Source organism: Phycodurus eques, chromosome 3, assembly GCF_024500275.1.
Source record: "Phycodurus eques isolate BA_2022a chromosome 3, UOR_Pequ_1.1, whole genome shotgun sequence".
In the NCBI taxonomy this organism is placed as follows: Eukaryota; Metazoa; Chordata; class Actinopteri; order Syngnathiformes; family Syngnathidae; genus Phycodurus; species Phycodurus eques.
Window position 1 is genome coordinate 24,150,814 of NC_084527.1, and position 18,243 is coordinate 24,169,056.

Sequence of the window (18,243 nt, forward strand, 5' to 3'; positions counted from 1 at the left end):
TGATTCATGACAGTGATGGATGGTTTCTTTCTCCGATGCGTAATGAATGAGCATTATGGGATGCAGGCTTCCTCCGATAGCAATGAACGAAACAATGCAAATCGCTATCAAGTACTCAGACACCTTACTGGTGATGACATTTTTATTTAACTTTGAATAATGTAATTAATTAACTTTTTCAAGTGATTACAAAATACCGTAATTTCTCGTGTACAATGCACACACACCCCCCTCCCCCAAAAATGTTTAAAAAAAAATCAATGCTGCACATTATACATAGGTATAGGGGGAAATGGGAAAAAAATTCCCATTTGATAAATTTATGCCGCCATCTCGATGTCATGAAAAAGTGGTATACGTTCATTTCAATATGCCGTCGCCACCTAGAGGTTATGAGAAAAGTGTACACTTTCATTCTAATATGCCAGCGCCACCTAGATCCTATGAAAAAGGTGTAGCCTACACATTCATTCCAATATGACCAGGGGGTACATATGACTGCATATGTACAGTTGTGCTCTTAAGTTTACATACCCTGGCAGAATTTGTGAAGTATTGTTTTTGGTTTTTTTTGTTTTGGTTTTTTAATACAACTGATGACTGAACAACAACCATCATTAATTTCTGTATGGTTATGTTTTGATTGATGATAAAGCTTTTCTGAAATGCTTGATAGTTTAATTTGAATCCTATTAAAATAAAATTAAATGTGTTTCGCCTGGCCCTTCATGATTTCTTTAAAGAATTGTACCCACCTTACAAATTATGCCTGGGTAATCAAACATAGGAGCACAACTGTCTGTTATCTCATTTACTAAATAAAAGTAGGGCTGTGAATTTCAAAATAAGAGCAAGAAAAGAAAAGTATTACGTGTTCAAATAAAGTGCTAAACTTCAGAATAATTCTTTGAAAAAACTAACAAAATACAGATAATACTTCATGTTTTGATCATATGGGTAGAAGCAAAATCATGCATTGTAAAAATGCATTATACATAGGTAGAAGGATTTTCCAAAAATTTTAGGTCAACTTTGGGGGTGCGTATTATACATACGTGCGCATTATACATGAGAAATTACGGTACATATCCATCCATTCATTTTCCATACCGCTTATCCTCAGTAGAGTCGCAGGCGTGCTGGAGCCTCTCCCAGGTGACTCTGGGCAAGAGGCGGGGTACACCCTGAACCGGTCGCCAGCCAATCGCAGGGCACATATAAACAAACAACTATTCGCACTCACATTCACACCTATGGGCAATTTAGAGTCCTCAATCAACCTACCATGCATGTTTTTGGGATGTGAGAAGAAACCGGAGAAAACCCACACAGGCATGGGGAGAACATGCAAACTCCACACAGGCGGGGCCGGGATTTGAACCCAGGTCCTCAAAACTGTGAGGCAGCTGTGCTAACCAGTCATCCACAAAATATATGTTGAAATCATAAAAACTATCATTATCAAAATATTTTGTGGTATTAAATATTTTAATAAATTCAATAATTGTAATAAAATGCATTAATTGGAGCAACATGGCTACTGTTTAATTGCTGGACATAGTAAATGTAATGTTACCTTCTTCAGACTTTTCTGTGGCTCTACTCATGATAAACCTGCCCACCAAATTTCATGTTTCTATATGAAACAGGCTTTAGGAGCTCAATTTTCCAAAACTCTTTAGGAGGAGTATGTCTTTGTAGAACCCCTGTAGAAACCCGAAAATGTCCGCTTCTAACCAAAATTGCTTTTTGTTACATTTTTTTATAGGTCTACTCATGATAGATATGCATACCAAGTTTCATGCAGCTAAGTGAAACTGGCTTTGGGCCTAAATTTTCAAAATTGATTGTTGAGTTATTAGAGTGTCGTGTTTGATGGCAAGTCATCAAACTTCGCCACTATGCTCTGCCAACACGCAATGACGAAAATTGCACTTCTTCACAATTTGGCGTGTTCCATCTGTAGTATCAAGGATCAAATTTTGTGGCAATCGAACAAAATCTGTAAGAGGAGTTTATTTTTGAAGGAACCCTGGAACTGGAATCAAATAGCAGACTTCCCCGAGCAGGAATTGTACCGTATGTTCCAAGCACATTTATAATAAAGCGTAGTTTCAGGCTGAAGAGAGAGAAGATGCACATTGACTGGAGGTTGAAAGGTGGCGCTGACACCCAGAGGCCAGCAGCGAGGAGAGAATGTGAGTTCGGAGACGTCACGGCCGCCGTCACCTCAGGGTGCAACAGCAGGGTGACGCTGATGTGACAGAGGTCTGATCAACAAAGAGAACACTTGCTTTTATCACGACTCATTCGCACTCGATGTCATGTGTGGAACAGTGGCTATCTGTATATTATGGGGTGACTGTGGCTCAGTTGGTAGAGTGGGTTGTTCACTGACTGAAGGGCTGGAGTGGACTGTCTGCTGTCAAAATGTCCTTGGGCAAGACACTGAACCCTAAATTGCTTTGAGGTCCTCATTGTAAATGAGAAAGCATTCTCAATTTCCCTAGTTGTTTCAACAAAGAAGAGAAGCATTGGGGAAAACGACAAATACCTTCAATTCATGTGTTACTAACCCCCACGGCCCCCATAATGACTTCAACCTTGGCTGTGTTGTGACTGACAACCAACAAATCTAATTTTGTGTATCTGAGATTAAAATTTCTGAAAAGAGGTTTTGATTCAACATTGAATTAGCGATATTATACTTTAACTACTCTTTGTGCCGTGAGCAACACGGGTAAACTAGCTTTACGCTTGTATTTAATTTTTAAATACACACAAGGATTGATTTTTTTTTTTTTTTTTTTTTTTAGTTTGAAATAAATCTTAACATTGGAGATTTTTGCATGTTCCACATTGAAAGAGTTGGCAGTCAAATATATAGAAAACAATTTGAACTGTTCAAACTTGTCATGGTTTTTAAAATAGATTTTTATGGTCTTGGTCTTGTCTCGGTCTCGGCTTGTCTCAGTGTTGGTCTCGAGTCCCAATAGTCTTGGTCTTGTCTAAGCCTCGGTGAGTTCTGGTCTCTTCAAGTCTTGGTCTTGGTTTGTGTGGACTTGAGCACAACAATAGTTTTAGTAAATATCATTTCAGTAAACGTCAAAGATGATTGACCATCTTGAACAGTCCAAGTCAGTCACATACAAGGCTATTTCAGTTGTTTATTTTTACCTCCCCTCTCAAAAAGCTAAAATAAAGATTTAAATAAATAAATTCATTAACCCTACCAAATCCTAGGTCACATTAATAAGTTAAGTTAAGTTAAGTTATAAAATTACTTATTTTGGTCTAAATTCTTGACATAAATCACCTGGCATTTGAACAGGGGTGTGTAGACCTTTTATATCCTATCCACTGGAGCCTTGTTCCTGTTTTTGTAATCTATGCCTGGTGAGCCTATGGGGCTGTTTAACAAGTGGAAACAAAATAGTGTACGACCATTTCTTGGAGCTAAATTTACTTTAATTTGTTATTTTACAAAGATTTTATTCGTCGTTTGCTATTTTTTAAAGAATGTATTTATTATGTTGAGCAATATCTGTATTTGCACGCTCATATTTTATTTTTTTATTTAGTTATTTGTATTTAGTTATTTTTATTTTATTTGACGGTCACGCTCTGATTTAACTTACTCAACAGTTACTCAGTACTTGAGTAGTTTTTTGACTGAGTACTTTCTTATGCTTAATTAAGTAATTATTTGGTGGACTACTTTTTACTTTTACTTGAGTCATATTATTCCAAAGTAACAGTACCCTTTCTTGAGTACAAGATTTGGCTACTCTACCCACATCTGGTTATTAGTAAGTAATACTGTATGTACCATGTTTCACATTGTAAATAATAAATAATAATAATAATAATGAATACATGAAAATAATTTAAAAAAAAATAAGATTAATAAAGAAAGCGAAAAACAAAAAAACATATAACAGAAACATTTTTAATTAAATCAAATTTGATGCAAAAAAAAACAATAATTAAAAGAAAATTATGCAATGCAACTATGATGCAAAAAAGCATTAAAAGATTGTCTACAGTATATACATACACGCACGCACGCACACACACACACACACGCAAACATATCGGCATTCCCCACCCCTCTGCAGACGAATGGATATACATCCATCCGTCCATCCATTTTTTGAGCCGCTTCTCCTCACCAGGGTCGCGGGCGTGCTGGAGCCTATCCCAGCTGTCATCGGGCAGGAGGCGGGGCACCTGAACCGGTTGCCAGCCAATCGCAGGGCACATACAAACAAACAACCATTCACGCTCACATTCACACCTGCGGGCACTTTAGAGTTACCAATTAATGCATGTTTTTGGGATGTGGGAGGAAACCGGAGTGCCCGGAGAAAACCCACGCAGGCACGGGGAGAAAATGCAAACTCCACACAGGCGGAGCAGGGGATTGAACCCCGCTCCTCAGAACTGTGAGGCCGACGCTCTAATTAGTCGGCCACCGTGTCGCAAAATGTAATCATTCAAAAGAAATATTAAAAAAAAGACAAATAAAGAAAATTTAAGGAGGAACATCTTCATTTCATTTTGAAATAAATCCAACTTGATGCAAAAAAATAAAGCAACCATTAAACAAAAAAACATTTTGAAATGAAGAAAATTAAAACTTAAATTAAAAATAAAGAAAATAAATAGATTAAAAGCTGTACGTATTTTAGTTTTTTAGTTAGGTAAAATTTGACGTACAAAATAATACTTTCAAAATAATTAACTCATTCACTGCCAGCCTTCCCAGTTTACATGGATATTTGACTTCTAAAGCCGTCAATGGCAGTGAATGTGTTAAAACAAAAAACCATTAAGAGATGAAAAAATGAAAATAAAAAAAATCTAAATATAACATTGTAGCAATTAATTTAATTAGATCAAATCAAAATCAAATGTGACGATCAAATGTGACGATGTACTGGAAAAACTGAATCTCCAACTCCCCCGCAAAAAAAGGTGAAGAAAAAGCAAAATCTTTTTTGCTGCTGTTTTCTTTTTACGTTTTCATATTATCAACTTATTTTTCCACTGCCAAGAATGTTAACTAGTGTAAATAAAACATCGCCTGTACAATTAACAAGGATTTTAACTCGCAACACATAACTTCTACTGCCACTCTTTGAGTTTAAACAGCGTAAGGTCACAAGGCAGACAATGGGGGCTGTGACGTGAGGCTTTACGCGTTTGCACGGGAGCTCGGACAGGTGGAGGCTCGGCTTGAGATATCCCGCGAGGTTTTTGCTCGGGAATGTCAAGCGTGGCTGAGAAGCTGTGAAGCCGCCAACTGTGAAAGGTGAATCTGGGGGAATTGTCACACGACGTGCACGAGAAGAGGATCGAGAAGCCGAAGTATGATGAGGACAAACAGGATGTTTACGAGCTTTGGTGGAAGCCCATGCTGGCATACAATTGCATCATGTGTGGAGTACGTCATGCAATTTATTTAGATTTACATAGTGGTGGGCAGTCTATGCCAGCCTAAATCATATTAGAAGCACTGACCTACATTTACAACCTCAATTGTATGATTTGTTGTATGAAATTTTATTCATTTATTCTCAACAGTCTATGTTATTGTATTCATTTGGTCGCATTTCTCTTCGCTGCGCTGCTTCCAGTTTATGTGGATGTTATTATTTTTTTTCTTTTGTCCAGTCAGATTACAATTTAATCTGTCCAAGGGCCTTCACAATCAATAATGCTTCAACTCGGACCCGACCAATATGGATTTATTGAGGACGATGACAAATTCGATATTTGAATGAATACAAATCTGCTCACCAGTTGATTGAATTAATGAATTGATTCATTATATATAATGAATCAAATAACTTAATTTTGATTCCCTTAACACTTACAGTAATAAAGATATGCATTACAGGCAGCACATTTGACCGTTTTGGATTTGTTGCTTAATCGCTGAGGCTAATTTGAACATGTTGGAATCCTTCATTGTTCACTTGCCAGCGTCATACGAATTATATTGTTTTTGATCGATCAACAAATCTAAATGATCATAATTGAGTCGGTATGACGAAGAGGTGAAGAGTTGTTATCGCCAAGGCAGGAAAGATCAATAAGCCGTGGCTTGAATGTATTATTTAATAGTGGATTCCGTATCTTACCAGGTTGAAAATATACTTTAGCGGTGTATCGTGTTTTCATAGCGAACCAAAAGTATATTAGGAGATAAAAATGGTTCTCTTTAAATGGTGCCGACTCGCTAAAAGTTTGTTGGAATCATCTATTTTGTGAAGTGTAAATTTATACGTGTGCTTTTTTTTAAAATTGATATACAAATAAAAATATATGTAATAGATTCAGTTACGATAGTGATTTTGCGCAGCACCAGTACTACTAGTGGTACGTGGGCTCCCTCTGGTTGTATGTGACAGAATTACTGAGTAAATTGTTCTGTGCAAAATATTAATGGCCTTTTTTCAACTTGTTTTTAATCTTTTACAGTACATTTGTTAATGTTACAGTTGTATTTATTTTTATAAACAACACATTTGTATTTATGTTTTAGCACTATTTGTTTTCAAACATTTGTTTGTTGTTTTCAAACATTCAAGTACATCTTTCCTTACAATTTACGTGCAATATATTTTAATGTCATCATTATTTAAGTAGTAAGTTTTCAATAGGGGTGTCCCGATCTGATCTTTGAGATCGCATATCAGTCCGCGTAATCACAACAGCTTGCTCAGGTGCCAACATCGTAGCAAAGTTAAAGCTGTTTATTGGCACTCAAGTTGAGGTTCACTGTAAAACTAAACACATATACCATAAGAATTACACCTATTGAATGTTCAAATACATTACAGACTTCGCGTCTTTCTTCATTTTGTTCACAAAAATCGCTCGCACAAAGCTAACACACAATTAATGAAAAACACCATTGACGAGCTAACAAAAATTAGTATCGAACTCTCAAAGTAATGAATATTGTATAAACACATATAAATAGGCAATATAACCATACTCTCTGACATATATTCTTCAAATTCTGTGAAAAACGTGTTACAATAACAATATTCGATCGTGACTTCTACTTTCTTTGTTACTGCAAGTGTGTATCTCATTGCGTGCACCACACTGCCCCTCAGAGGTCAAGACATGGACAGCAGCTATCAATTGGTTAATAATAAATGACTTAGTTTTTCCTCATACCTACTGTTGCTGATTATTGTTCTCGTTTGAGTAATATCACTTGATCAAGTGTTTTCCAACATCACAAACTACAAAATAAGTAGATTATGTATGATTATTGCGGAAATCCGATCGGGCCGATATCGGTATCGGACAAAACTCAAGGCTGGAATATTCAGTATCGGGTCAGAAGTGAAAAAGTTGGATCGGGATATCCCTGGTTTGTATTATGCTATATTTAGGCAGAGTGTAAATGTTTAAAGTGCATAATGCTACTATGATATTAAATACAGTTTGAAGGAATAAAACCTCTGCCTCGTTTTTGATTAACACTACTGTATTTTAAGATTGGTCATTATGGTGAAACTTGAAAAACCAGGCGGTACTTGGTGTAAAAAGCTTGAGAACCACTGAGTTATGACATTAAAAAAGAATGTGTGCTTTTCCAGTTGTTGCGGGAGAGTCCTCGTTTACTTCTAAACATGAGGGGTGTTGTCTTCACAACAGATGAGATACAAAAATATTTCATCATCAGAAAAAATAAATGATTCTAGTATTGTTGTGTATTCTGATGCCCACCCCAAAGTAGATTAAAATATGAAAAAAAAAACTATGCGACCCCTACTGTTCTAAATGGTTGCTTCCGCGAGTTTCAGAAAGTGTCAGGAAGTCCATTTAATCAATCACCTCAATGTTTATTTGAATTATTTGTGTATGTTTGATAAGTACTCGAATTTATAAACAAATCCAAATAAACAAAATAGACTCTGTGATGACATTAAATAAACACTTTATACAGTTGGGTGCCATTTTTTCCCCGACACGTTCCCCGTAAAAGCAAAACTAATCACCAAAGAACGTGAGTCAATCTGTCTTTATTACCAGCGTGTTCACAGACAAAGTGTCCTGGGCTGGATAACGATTCAAACAAACATGCAATTTGCCGGGACGATTACCCGGGAGGCCTCGCTTGAGAGGAGGTGGGAGGTGAGCCATCAGCAAGATGCTAATAAAAAAAAAAAATAATAATAATCTACACACGCACACACACACACGACCGTAAATATTAATTCTCAACAGAAGCCTGTTGCAACTGGCAACTTAATTACACTAATTTCACTGTGATTGTGCCCCGCAGGAGTGCAAAACACACACACACACACACACACACACACAAGTATTGTTTCGCCCAAATGCTGAATTAAGGATATTGTCATTGTGGATCATTTCCCCAGCGAGGACCAAAAGCAGCAATTAGTCATCGCAGCTAATCACTGAGTCATTGTCGCATCTTTACATTTGCGCGTCTTCCTTCTTCCAATCACACAGAAAGAGTCACATCATTAGGTACAAGAGTTCAATACAGTGGCGCCTTGAGACACGAGTGGCCCGACCTTCGAAGGTTTTCGAGATACGAGCCGTTGTTCGGACGGTGTGTATTCAAAGCACCCGCATACCTCTTTACCTTAAAGTCCGCTTGCTCAGTGGTTCCCAAACTTTCTCTCCCAGCTTTTTTGGAACCTGTTGCAGCCATAAAATCCTAAGTTAATGATTATTTGCTAAAAACAATAAAGTCTATCAGTTTGAACATTAAATATATTGTCTTTGTAGTGTTTTCAATTGAATATAGGTTGAACATGATTTGCAAATCATTGTATTCTGTTTTTATTTATGTTTAACACAACATCCCAACTTCATTGGAATTGGGTTTGTAGCATTCATTCCTCTGCTTTCCAGTGCATGCCTCCATCTTTCTAACTGTTCCTCCACCTGCTCCATTCTTTCACTGCAGATCACAATGTCATCTGCAAACATCATGGTCTACGGGGATTCCAGTCTAACCTCATCTGTCAGCCTATCCATCACCACTGCAAACAGGAAGGGGCTCGGGGTTGATCCCTGATGCAGTCCCACCTCCACCTTAAATTCGTCTGTCACACCTACAGCACACCTCACCACTGTTCTGCTGCCCCGTACATGTCCTGTATTATTCTAACATACTTCTCTGCCACTCCAGACTTCCGCATACAGTACCACAGTTGCTCCCTGGGTACTCTGTCATAGGCTTTCTCTAAATCCACAAAGACACAATGTAGCTCCTTCTGACCTTCTCTGTACTTTTCCATTAACATCCTCAGGGCAAATAATGCATCTGTGGTACTCTTTCTAGGCATGAAACCATACTGTTGCTCGCAAATACTCACTTCTGTCCTGAGTCTAGGCTCCACTACTCTTTCCCATAACTTCATTGTGTGGCTCATCAACTTTATTTCTCTATAGTTCCCACAGCTCTGCACATCACCCTTGTTCTTAAAAATGGGCACCAGCACACTTTGCCTCCATTCCTCAGGCATCTTCTCACGCGTTAGAATTCTACCACCACTTCCTGGTCCACCACACTTGCCTCTTCTACTCTCCCTTCTCTCTCATTTTCCTCATTCCTCAACTCCTCGAAGTAATCTTTCCATCTATCTAGCACACTACTGGCACCAGTCAACATATTTCCATCTCTATCCTTAACCACCCTAACGTGCTGCACATCCTTCCCATCTCTATCCCAGCACAATGTCGTTTCAATTGAAACAAAAAATGTGGCAACATTTTTTAAATTCTTTACATTCTAACTAATTACAGTATGTCGTTACTGTATGTCTCTCAAATACACCCATCCATCCATCCATCTTCTGAGCCGCTTCTCCTCACTAGGGTCGCGGGCGTGCTGGAGCCTATCCCAGCTGTCATCGGGCAGGAGGCGGGGTACACCCTGAACTGGTTGCCAGCCAATCGCAGGGCACATACAAACAAACAACCATTCGCACTCACATTCACACCTACGGGCAATTTAGAGTCTCCAATTCATGCATGTTTTTGGGATGTGGGAGGAAACCGGAGTGCCCGGAGAAAACCCACGCAGGCACGGGGAGAACATGCAAACTCCACACAGGCGGGGACGGGGATTGAACCCCGCACCTCAGAAGTGTGAGGCTGACGCTCTAACCAGTCGGCCACCGTGCTGCCTCTATAAAATACAATATTATAGAATGCTATTGGTCTTATTAAAAAAATAATTGCAAACATTTTTGTTGTTGTTGCATGTACATGACATTAGCCCACTCTATATCTTAGTGGCTCATAGGAGGATATGCATTAAAAAGTACAATTAAGTGAAAAAAATACTAACAAATAAGAAAATAGTAATATAATGAAATTATTAATAAAATAAAAATACATTAAAAGGAAAATATATTACAAAAATAAAATGACAAAAATATTTGTAATAATAATTAGTTTAAAAAAAGATACAAATAAATTGTAAAAATATGAGGGGAAAATACAATAAAATATAACAATACTAACAAAATACAAAATACTATTGAAATAAAACTATAACATAATAAATGCAATACAAGTATTACAATAGAGTAAAATAAAAATTACAAAACATATTTAAAAAACAAATTAACTAAAATTATTAATACTAATAAAAATGAAAATGTATTAAAATAAAAAAAGTAGAACAAAAACATTTAAAAATACAATACAAATACAAATTTCCAAAAATATTTCTAAAACGAACTAAATAAAAATCAATAATAAAAATGTGCAAAGGTGGTGGGGCAGATGGCAGTAAAAAGTTTGGTGTTCATGCATGTAAAAAAAAAAAAGTAAAAGATGGCGGCCCGTGCGCTTCTAAACAGAGGCAGACAGGCAGATGGAGATGGCGAGTAAGCAAGCAAATAGCAAATAGTGGCGCGTCGGCGTCAGGGAAGCGAATGGGACAGCGCTTGTTTGGACAGATGGCTGCTGTGTGCTAATTACAGACTGAGTGCTTGACACTGTAAACAATCAAAGTGGAAACTGGCATTCACACACACACACACACACACTCGCCGATGTGTGTGTTTGTGCAAGTGTGTTTGTGTGTGTGTGTGTGTATGTTCGCGTGCGCTAATAACGCTGGAGGTCAACAAAGTCACGCAGGCTGTTTGTGTGCGTGTTCTCCTCCATAGCCGAGGCTAACGAGCTCTGTGTTGCTATTAAATCCTCCTTTGTAGATTTATTTACATCCGCGTTAACGTCCCACACGCTCGCAGTTATACGTACGACGACAAATAGGAGTCCATCACGCTCTCTCAAGGTCCAATCTCCAGTATGGCATATGTTCATGAGTACTTCACGGACGAAGAATTGAGACACATTTCGTTACCCTAATAGCATTGTTGCAGATGTCATTTTTTTAATGTTTTCCAAACATAAGAAGAAACAGAACAAATTTAATAACAACAACTTGGATTAGTGAAAATCATAAAGACATACACAGAAAAACATTTATAGCGACCACATTCATATTGATATTGTGACAGTGAGATAAAAATTGGCAATTATGTTATTAGGTTAACAATTTTTCCTATTTATTTCCCTTTTTAGATTTCACCTACAGGAAGTGAAAAGTGGGGCTGGGGGGGAAATTATTTCAATTTTTATTTGTTATTTTCATTCGTGTTTGTATTTATTATTGTTTTCAAGTACTTTAAATTATTTCTATGTCATTTTAAATTTAAAGAAACTCTTATGATCATGTCCATGTTATTTTACATTCTATTTTTATTTTTGTTATTTTATCATTAAATATTACTGTTAATTTATTAAATGTTTTTATTGTATTTATTTTTAGTTTTTATTGTTTTGAATAGTACAATGACACATTAGATTTGAGTGTTGTATGGGGCAGTAGTGGTACACCCTGTAAAGGAAGGACAGGCCAATATAGGACAGGACTAGACAGAACAGGGACAAGGACACGAGGGGAAGCATGCAGAACAGAGGTAGTGGACCCGGCTGTACATCTGAAGTGTGGTGGGAGTGCCTATGTAAATTCTAGACATCTTGAGAAAGGGAGTGGAAGTAGGGGGATACCCAGGAAGTTCACATAGTTATAAGATTGAATTAATAGCAATGAGTGAGTAGCAAAATAAGTAGCAAATAAGTCCCAGGGGTGTGTGTCTGCGGACACATCCAAATGAATTGACACCCTCTCACATGCACAATAACCGTCAGACGTGTCCTGCAATTGCTGCGCTTACACAGGCTAAGGACCTGAGAGGCGGGGTCGGGCCAAGGAGCCCACCAGAGAGCGGCCTGGTGGACGGGACACCACCCACACCGAGAGACCCAGGCTGGTCCATCGGCCCCAGCGAGGCGCCCCCAAACCGGCCACCCGGAGGGGGCCGCAGGGGCCGAATAATGGTACGACACCCGCATCCTCCTGACCCCATACCAGCACCCCAAGAAACCCTGAGTATGTGTGTGTGTGCTAAGCCGGGTTACCACCCATAGTGGTAGGGTACGTGAAGGGTGGGTAGGCTAACAAAAGTCGCTACGCCATGAAGTCATGGTACCTATGTCCCTAATGCAGCTAGCACCAGATGTTGGTGGAAAACTTTGTAGCTAAAACTTGCTGTTTGTAACTAACTCTAGGTTTCTTTTTTTGTGCTGTTTTATTTCCAAGGGGCTGATTATTTGCTGTCATCTGCCTGCCACCGCCAAGTCGCTGCTAATCCTCTGGCAAAGAACCGCTAAACCAGTGCAGCTGTGGCCCTCAAGCTGCCACCTGCAAGCACGTGCAGAACAAAAAATGTCTAGATAGCCTGACTGGTCGCGTCTTTTTAAGATTGTTCAAGTTAAAGAACTTCCTCAACTTTTTGCAGGAAGAAGTTGATTATTTCAGGCCAGTTAAAAAAATCCCAAATAAAATTAATAGCATTAGTGTTATTATTGGCATTAGTTTCAAGTTTGCATTCTTTTCATCGCGGAATACCCGATTCTTTAGGAATCATTATACACCTTTAACAAATTTGAATAACATGCAATAGATGTCAAATTAATCAATATATACTGATAAAACATCCTTCCATTATGTTAGCATCTTAGCGTATCAGCTAAATACTAGCAATATGTTCTCTTTCACCGTTTAAAAAAAGGCAATTACCAGGTTAAGTTTACTGATTTTCATTATTCCTGTAACAGTGAGGCAAATTTCCATTCATAAATTAAACAACCATTCATTATGTTAACATGTTAACATGTCAGCTAAATTTTAACTATGTCATTGTGAAAAAAATTAACCACGCCTGCGTTTTGTTATTGTGAAAGACGATAAGAAATTTTTTTCTAAATGCTTTAATCTTTGACCCTGCTGTGACATCATCACTTCTCAGTCCATGATCGCATGTTTTGAACTTTTTAGGGTGTGGAAAAGGTCGTAAATTTTGGGCCAATAAAAATTCCAAGTTGAAATTAATAGCATTAGTTTTGTCGGCACTGTTAGCGTTTGTTCTTGTAGAATACAAAAATTACACTGTTAAAAAGGAAAATTAACACCTGAATAACATTGAATCTGTCAATATATACATATAAAACATTCTTCCATTATGTTAGCATCTCAGCTAAATATCAACAATTTGATCGTGAAGTGAAAATACAAAACATGCCTGCAGAGGCAGCGGAATCATAAGAGTTGTCCAAGAGCCAAGGACCACCTGTGTAAAGCTTCAAAAAGACCTGGAATTAGCAGGTACTGTTGTTACAAGGAAAGCAGTGAGTAATGCGTACCGCCGCCATGGCCTGTATGCACGCTCACCATGCAAGACACCATTGCTGCAAAAAAGGCTTGTCAAAGCTCGTTTAAAGTTTCCTGAACAACATTTGGACAAGCCAGTTAAATACTGGGAGAATATAGTCCGGTCGGATGAGAGCAAAATTGAACTGTTTGGATGCCATAATGCACACCACGTTTGGAGGAGAAATGGCACTGGACATCACCCTAAAAACACCATACCACCAGCGAAGTTCAGAGGTGGGAACATGATGGTGTGGGGCTGCTTTTCAGCAAATAGTACTGGTAAACTTCACATTATAGAAGGAAGGATGAATGGGCAAATGTACCGAGACATTCTTGACAAAAATCTGCTGCCATCTAAGAGGATGATGAAAATGAAATGAGGGTGGACAATTCAGCAGGATAATGATCCAAAACATACTGCCAAGGAAACTCTCAGTTGGTTTCAAAGAAAAAAAATAAAGCCGCTAGAATGGCCCAGCCAATCACCTGACTTGAATCCAATCGAAAACCGATGGAAAGAACCGAAACTCAAGGTTCATTAAAGAAACCCATAGAACCTTCAAGATTTGAAGAATGCTTGTGTGGAGGGATGGGTCAAAATCACACCAGAGCAATGCATGCGACTAGTTTCTCCATACAGTAGCCGTCTTCAAGCTGTCATTGCAAACAAAGGCTTTTGTACAAAGTATTAAATAACTACCACTTGGCGTGTTCAATACTTTTTCCCTTTGTCATTTCACATTATTACACACAATTTAATTTCTGATCTTATTTGTTCTAATTTCTTTGTATGTATGGATTACTTGGATTGTTTCCAACATCTGGTGAAATTTTCAGGTCAATAGCACCGTTAGAAATATATTTAATGAAAGAAAAGGTGTTAAACACTTAGTTCAGCATCTGTAAATTATGAATCAGTAAACATCCTTAATATGTTAGTATGTGAGCTGACTTATCAACAATACCATTTTTTTTTTTTCTTTCTATTTGCTTGGTTCACTACAGACGAAGACACTGCAGCCATGTGATCGAACGCTCATAAGCGCTTTGATCTTCACGCATGCCGTGACGTCATCGATTGTGCGCATGCTCGATAGATACTTTGAATTTTGGCCATGCCAGGACATCATTGCTTTCCCCTCCCACACTAAAGTGTAATTTAAAACTTTTTGTGTGCCGATGCATGCAGTGTGTGTTCAGGGTGTGTTACACACACACAGATATGAGACATTTGGCTTGTAGCAGCTTGTTGAAAACAAAAGACAATAACAGAGTGGACGTGCTAACACATATGCAATGAATTCAAACTGTGTGTGGGTGTGCGTGTGTGTGCTGTGGATGCTATACTCATTTCCTGCTTAATTCACATCCTTGTGCCCCTGAGGCAAACACATACACATAAACGCACACACACTTGGCAAACAAAATGTCCCATCCCAGGAGGGTATGTTTCCTGTTGAGTAGGATTACACAAATCTAAAGACATATACACAAACACACAAGCACGCACACACACAAGCACAAACACACCTTCTCTGAATATTCATAGCAAGCTGTTGCACTCCTGGCCTGTGTGTGCCGTGTACTGAGTGGTGAGATTAAAGGAAAATAATGATAATAATAATAATAATTGATGTCATACACACGCAAGCCCGCTAAACTCAGTCAAAACTATAGTGAGTTAAATTCCATCCATCCATTTTCTTTCCCGCTTTTCCTCACTAGGGTCGCGGGCGTGCTGGAGCCTATCCTAGCTTTCTTTGGGCAAGAGGCGGTGTACACCTTGAACTGGTCGCCAGCCAATCGCTGGGCACATATAAACAAACAACCATTCGCACTCACATTCACACCTACGGGCAATTTAGAGCCTTCAATCAAACTACCATGCATGTTTTTGGGATATGGGAGGAAACCGGAGTACCCGGAGAAAACCCATGCAGGCACAGGGAGAACATATAAATTCCACACAGGCGAGGGGATTTGAACCCCGGTCCTCAGAACTTTGAGGCACATGTGCTAACCAGTTGTCCACCTTCCGCCATCAGTTAAATTAAAATGTAAAATAAATAAATAAATAAATTGTCAATTTCTTAAAATGTAACTTTTTAGGGTCAAAAAAAATAAAAATGTATACATTCAGTTGGTTTCTTAATATATTTAGAAATCATTTTATACATTAAAATGTGATGAAATGAAAATGGAGATTTAATTTTGGGGAGTAAAATTGTTTACATTTTATTTGACTGCCACCATACAATTAATTGTCATTTGAAATGGTGTAAATATTTATTTTTTTAAAAATAATTAAAACTATGCTAACTATGCCAATAATGCTCACATCCCTGATGATTGACTACATCCTCAAATCTAAACCCCCCAATTGGGCAAGGAAAAATTCAAAACCCCATTTGGGGGAAAAAGAAACCTGGAGAAGGGATCGCAGATGGGGGAGTTCCCCTTCCTTGATGACCAGGCTGCAATGGATGTTGAGTGGGCAACATCAAGTACTTTAACTAAATGTCAAGGAGCAGAAATAAGTCTTAAATTTGGATTTAAACATTTCTACTGAGGTACCAGCTCCAATATCCATGTGTTAGGGTATTCCACAGTACTGGAGCCTGAATAGAAAATGCTTGACAGCCTGCAGACATCTTTCTGGCTCTCGGAGTCACCAAAATACCATCTTTTTGCGAGTGTAGGTTTCGGGACGGAACATACGGTACAACTAAGTCAGCAAAATAAGAGGGTGCTAAGCCGTGTAATATTTTATGAGTAAGTAACAGAACCTTAAAATCACATCTCAAGTAGACCGGGAGCCAATACAACTTGGCCAGAATGGGGTTAATATGATCGAACTTTCTCATCCTCGTCAAAAGTCTTGGTACAGCGTTTTGTACTAACTGCAGGTTTTTAATACTAGAAAAGATTAGAAAACTGCACATTATAATAGTCAAGGCCAGCGGTAACAAATGCTTGGACCATGATCTGTGCAGATTGGATGGCCCGTATCTTAGCGATATTGCGAAGATGAAAATAAATGCAGTTTTGGTAATATTTTCAATGTGCTTTTGAAAGGAGAGAGTTGAGTCAAATATAACGTAGAGATATATTTGCAGATGATATCGCGAAGCAGTAGGATATAAATAGTGAACAAGAGGGGTCCGAGTACCGATCCCTGCGTGACCCCACAAGTGACATTGTAATACTCAGAGGTCACATTACCATGAATTACACGGTGCGTCCTCTCCGAGAGATAATATCTAAACCACGAAAGTGCTGGGCCTGTAATACCGATACGTGTTTTCGAGGTGATCTACTTTGTAGTAGTATATTGTGATCAACTGTATCAAAGGCAGCACGGAGGTCAAATAATAATAGTTTTAATGTGGTGTTGCAATCCATATCTAGTAAAAGATCATTCATCACTTTTGCTTGGCCGTTTCAGTAGAGTGGTCTGCCCTGTGCCATGAATCTGGACTGAAGAAGTTCAAATACATTGCTAAAGGCCATGTGATCATTAAGCTGTTGTACTACAATTTTTTAAAGACTTTTTTAAATAAATGGGAGATTAGATACTGGCGTATAATTGCAAAGACTCTCAGGACCGAGGTTGGGTCTTTTGAGTAAGGGTCGAATAACAGCTGTCTTGAAAGATGGAGCTACAGCACTGGAGGTGAGTGATGAATTTATAATATTTAAGATTGGAGGTCCCAAGAATAAAAAGAGCTCTTTAACGAGTTTCCCAGGAAGAGGATCGAGCAAGAATGTTGTCTGTTTTGCCTCGCTAATGAGTTTTATGAGCCTGCCAATGGATATGTCCTCAAAATTAGAGAGCATAGCCGGATGGGTATCCGTAGTGGTGCCCATATTAGTCTCAGTGATCAAAATATTCAACCGGGCTCAAGGCATGGTGTCCTTAACTCATTCCAAGGCATGGTGTCCTTAACTCATTCCCTGCCAATGCCGTCCAAAGACGTCATTCAGAATCCATCTATTCCCTACCAATGCCGTCTAAAGACATCAAAGGCGTTTTTTTTTTACGGGGATGGGTGGGGAAGGGTTATGTGCAGTTTGTGTGTGAGCGTCAAGCCTCTGGAGGAATGTCAAACCTGCAACATGGAATGGCACCCAGTAAAGGGCAACAATGCCTTGAGGTGAATGTCCCTTCCTCAGATTGAAGAAGAGGAAGAAGAAGGAGGGGGCGGGCCGGTGGGGTGGAACAGACAATGAGAAGAGACAAACATAATCAAAAGCTTCAAACTTCTGACATGTTTGTTTTAGTTCTCATGTTTTAATTTGTTGGAGTGTGTATTGGTATTGGATTAAATGTAATTTATTTAAGAAATAAATTTGTCAAAGGTCAACGCCTGCGTGCCTTTGCTCAGTATATAGTAGAAGCACCCTTTTGAACTAATACAGCCATGAGTCTTGAGTTTTTGAGTTTGAGT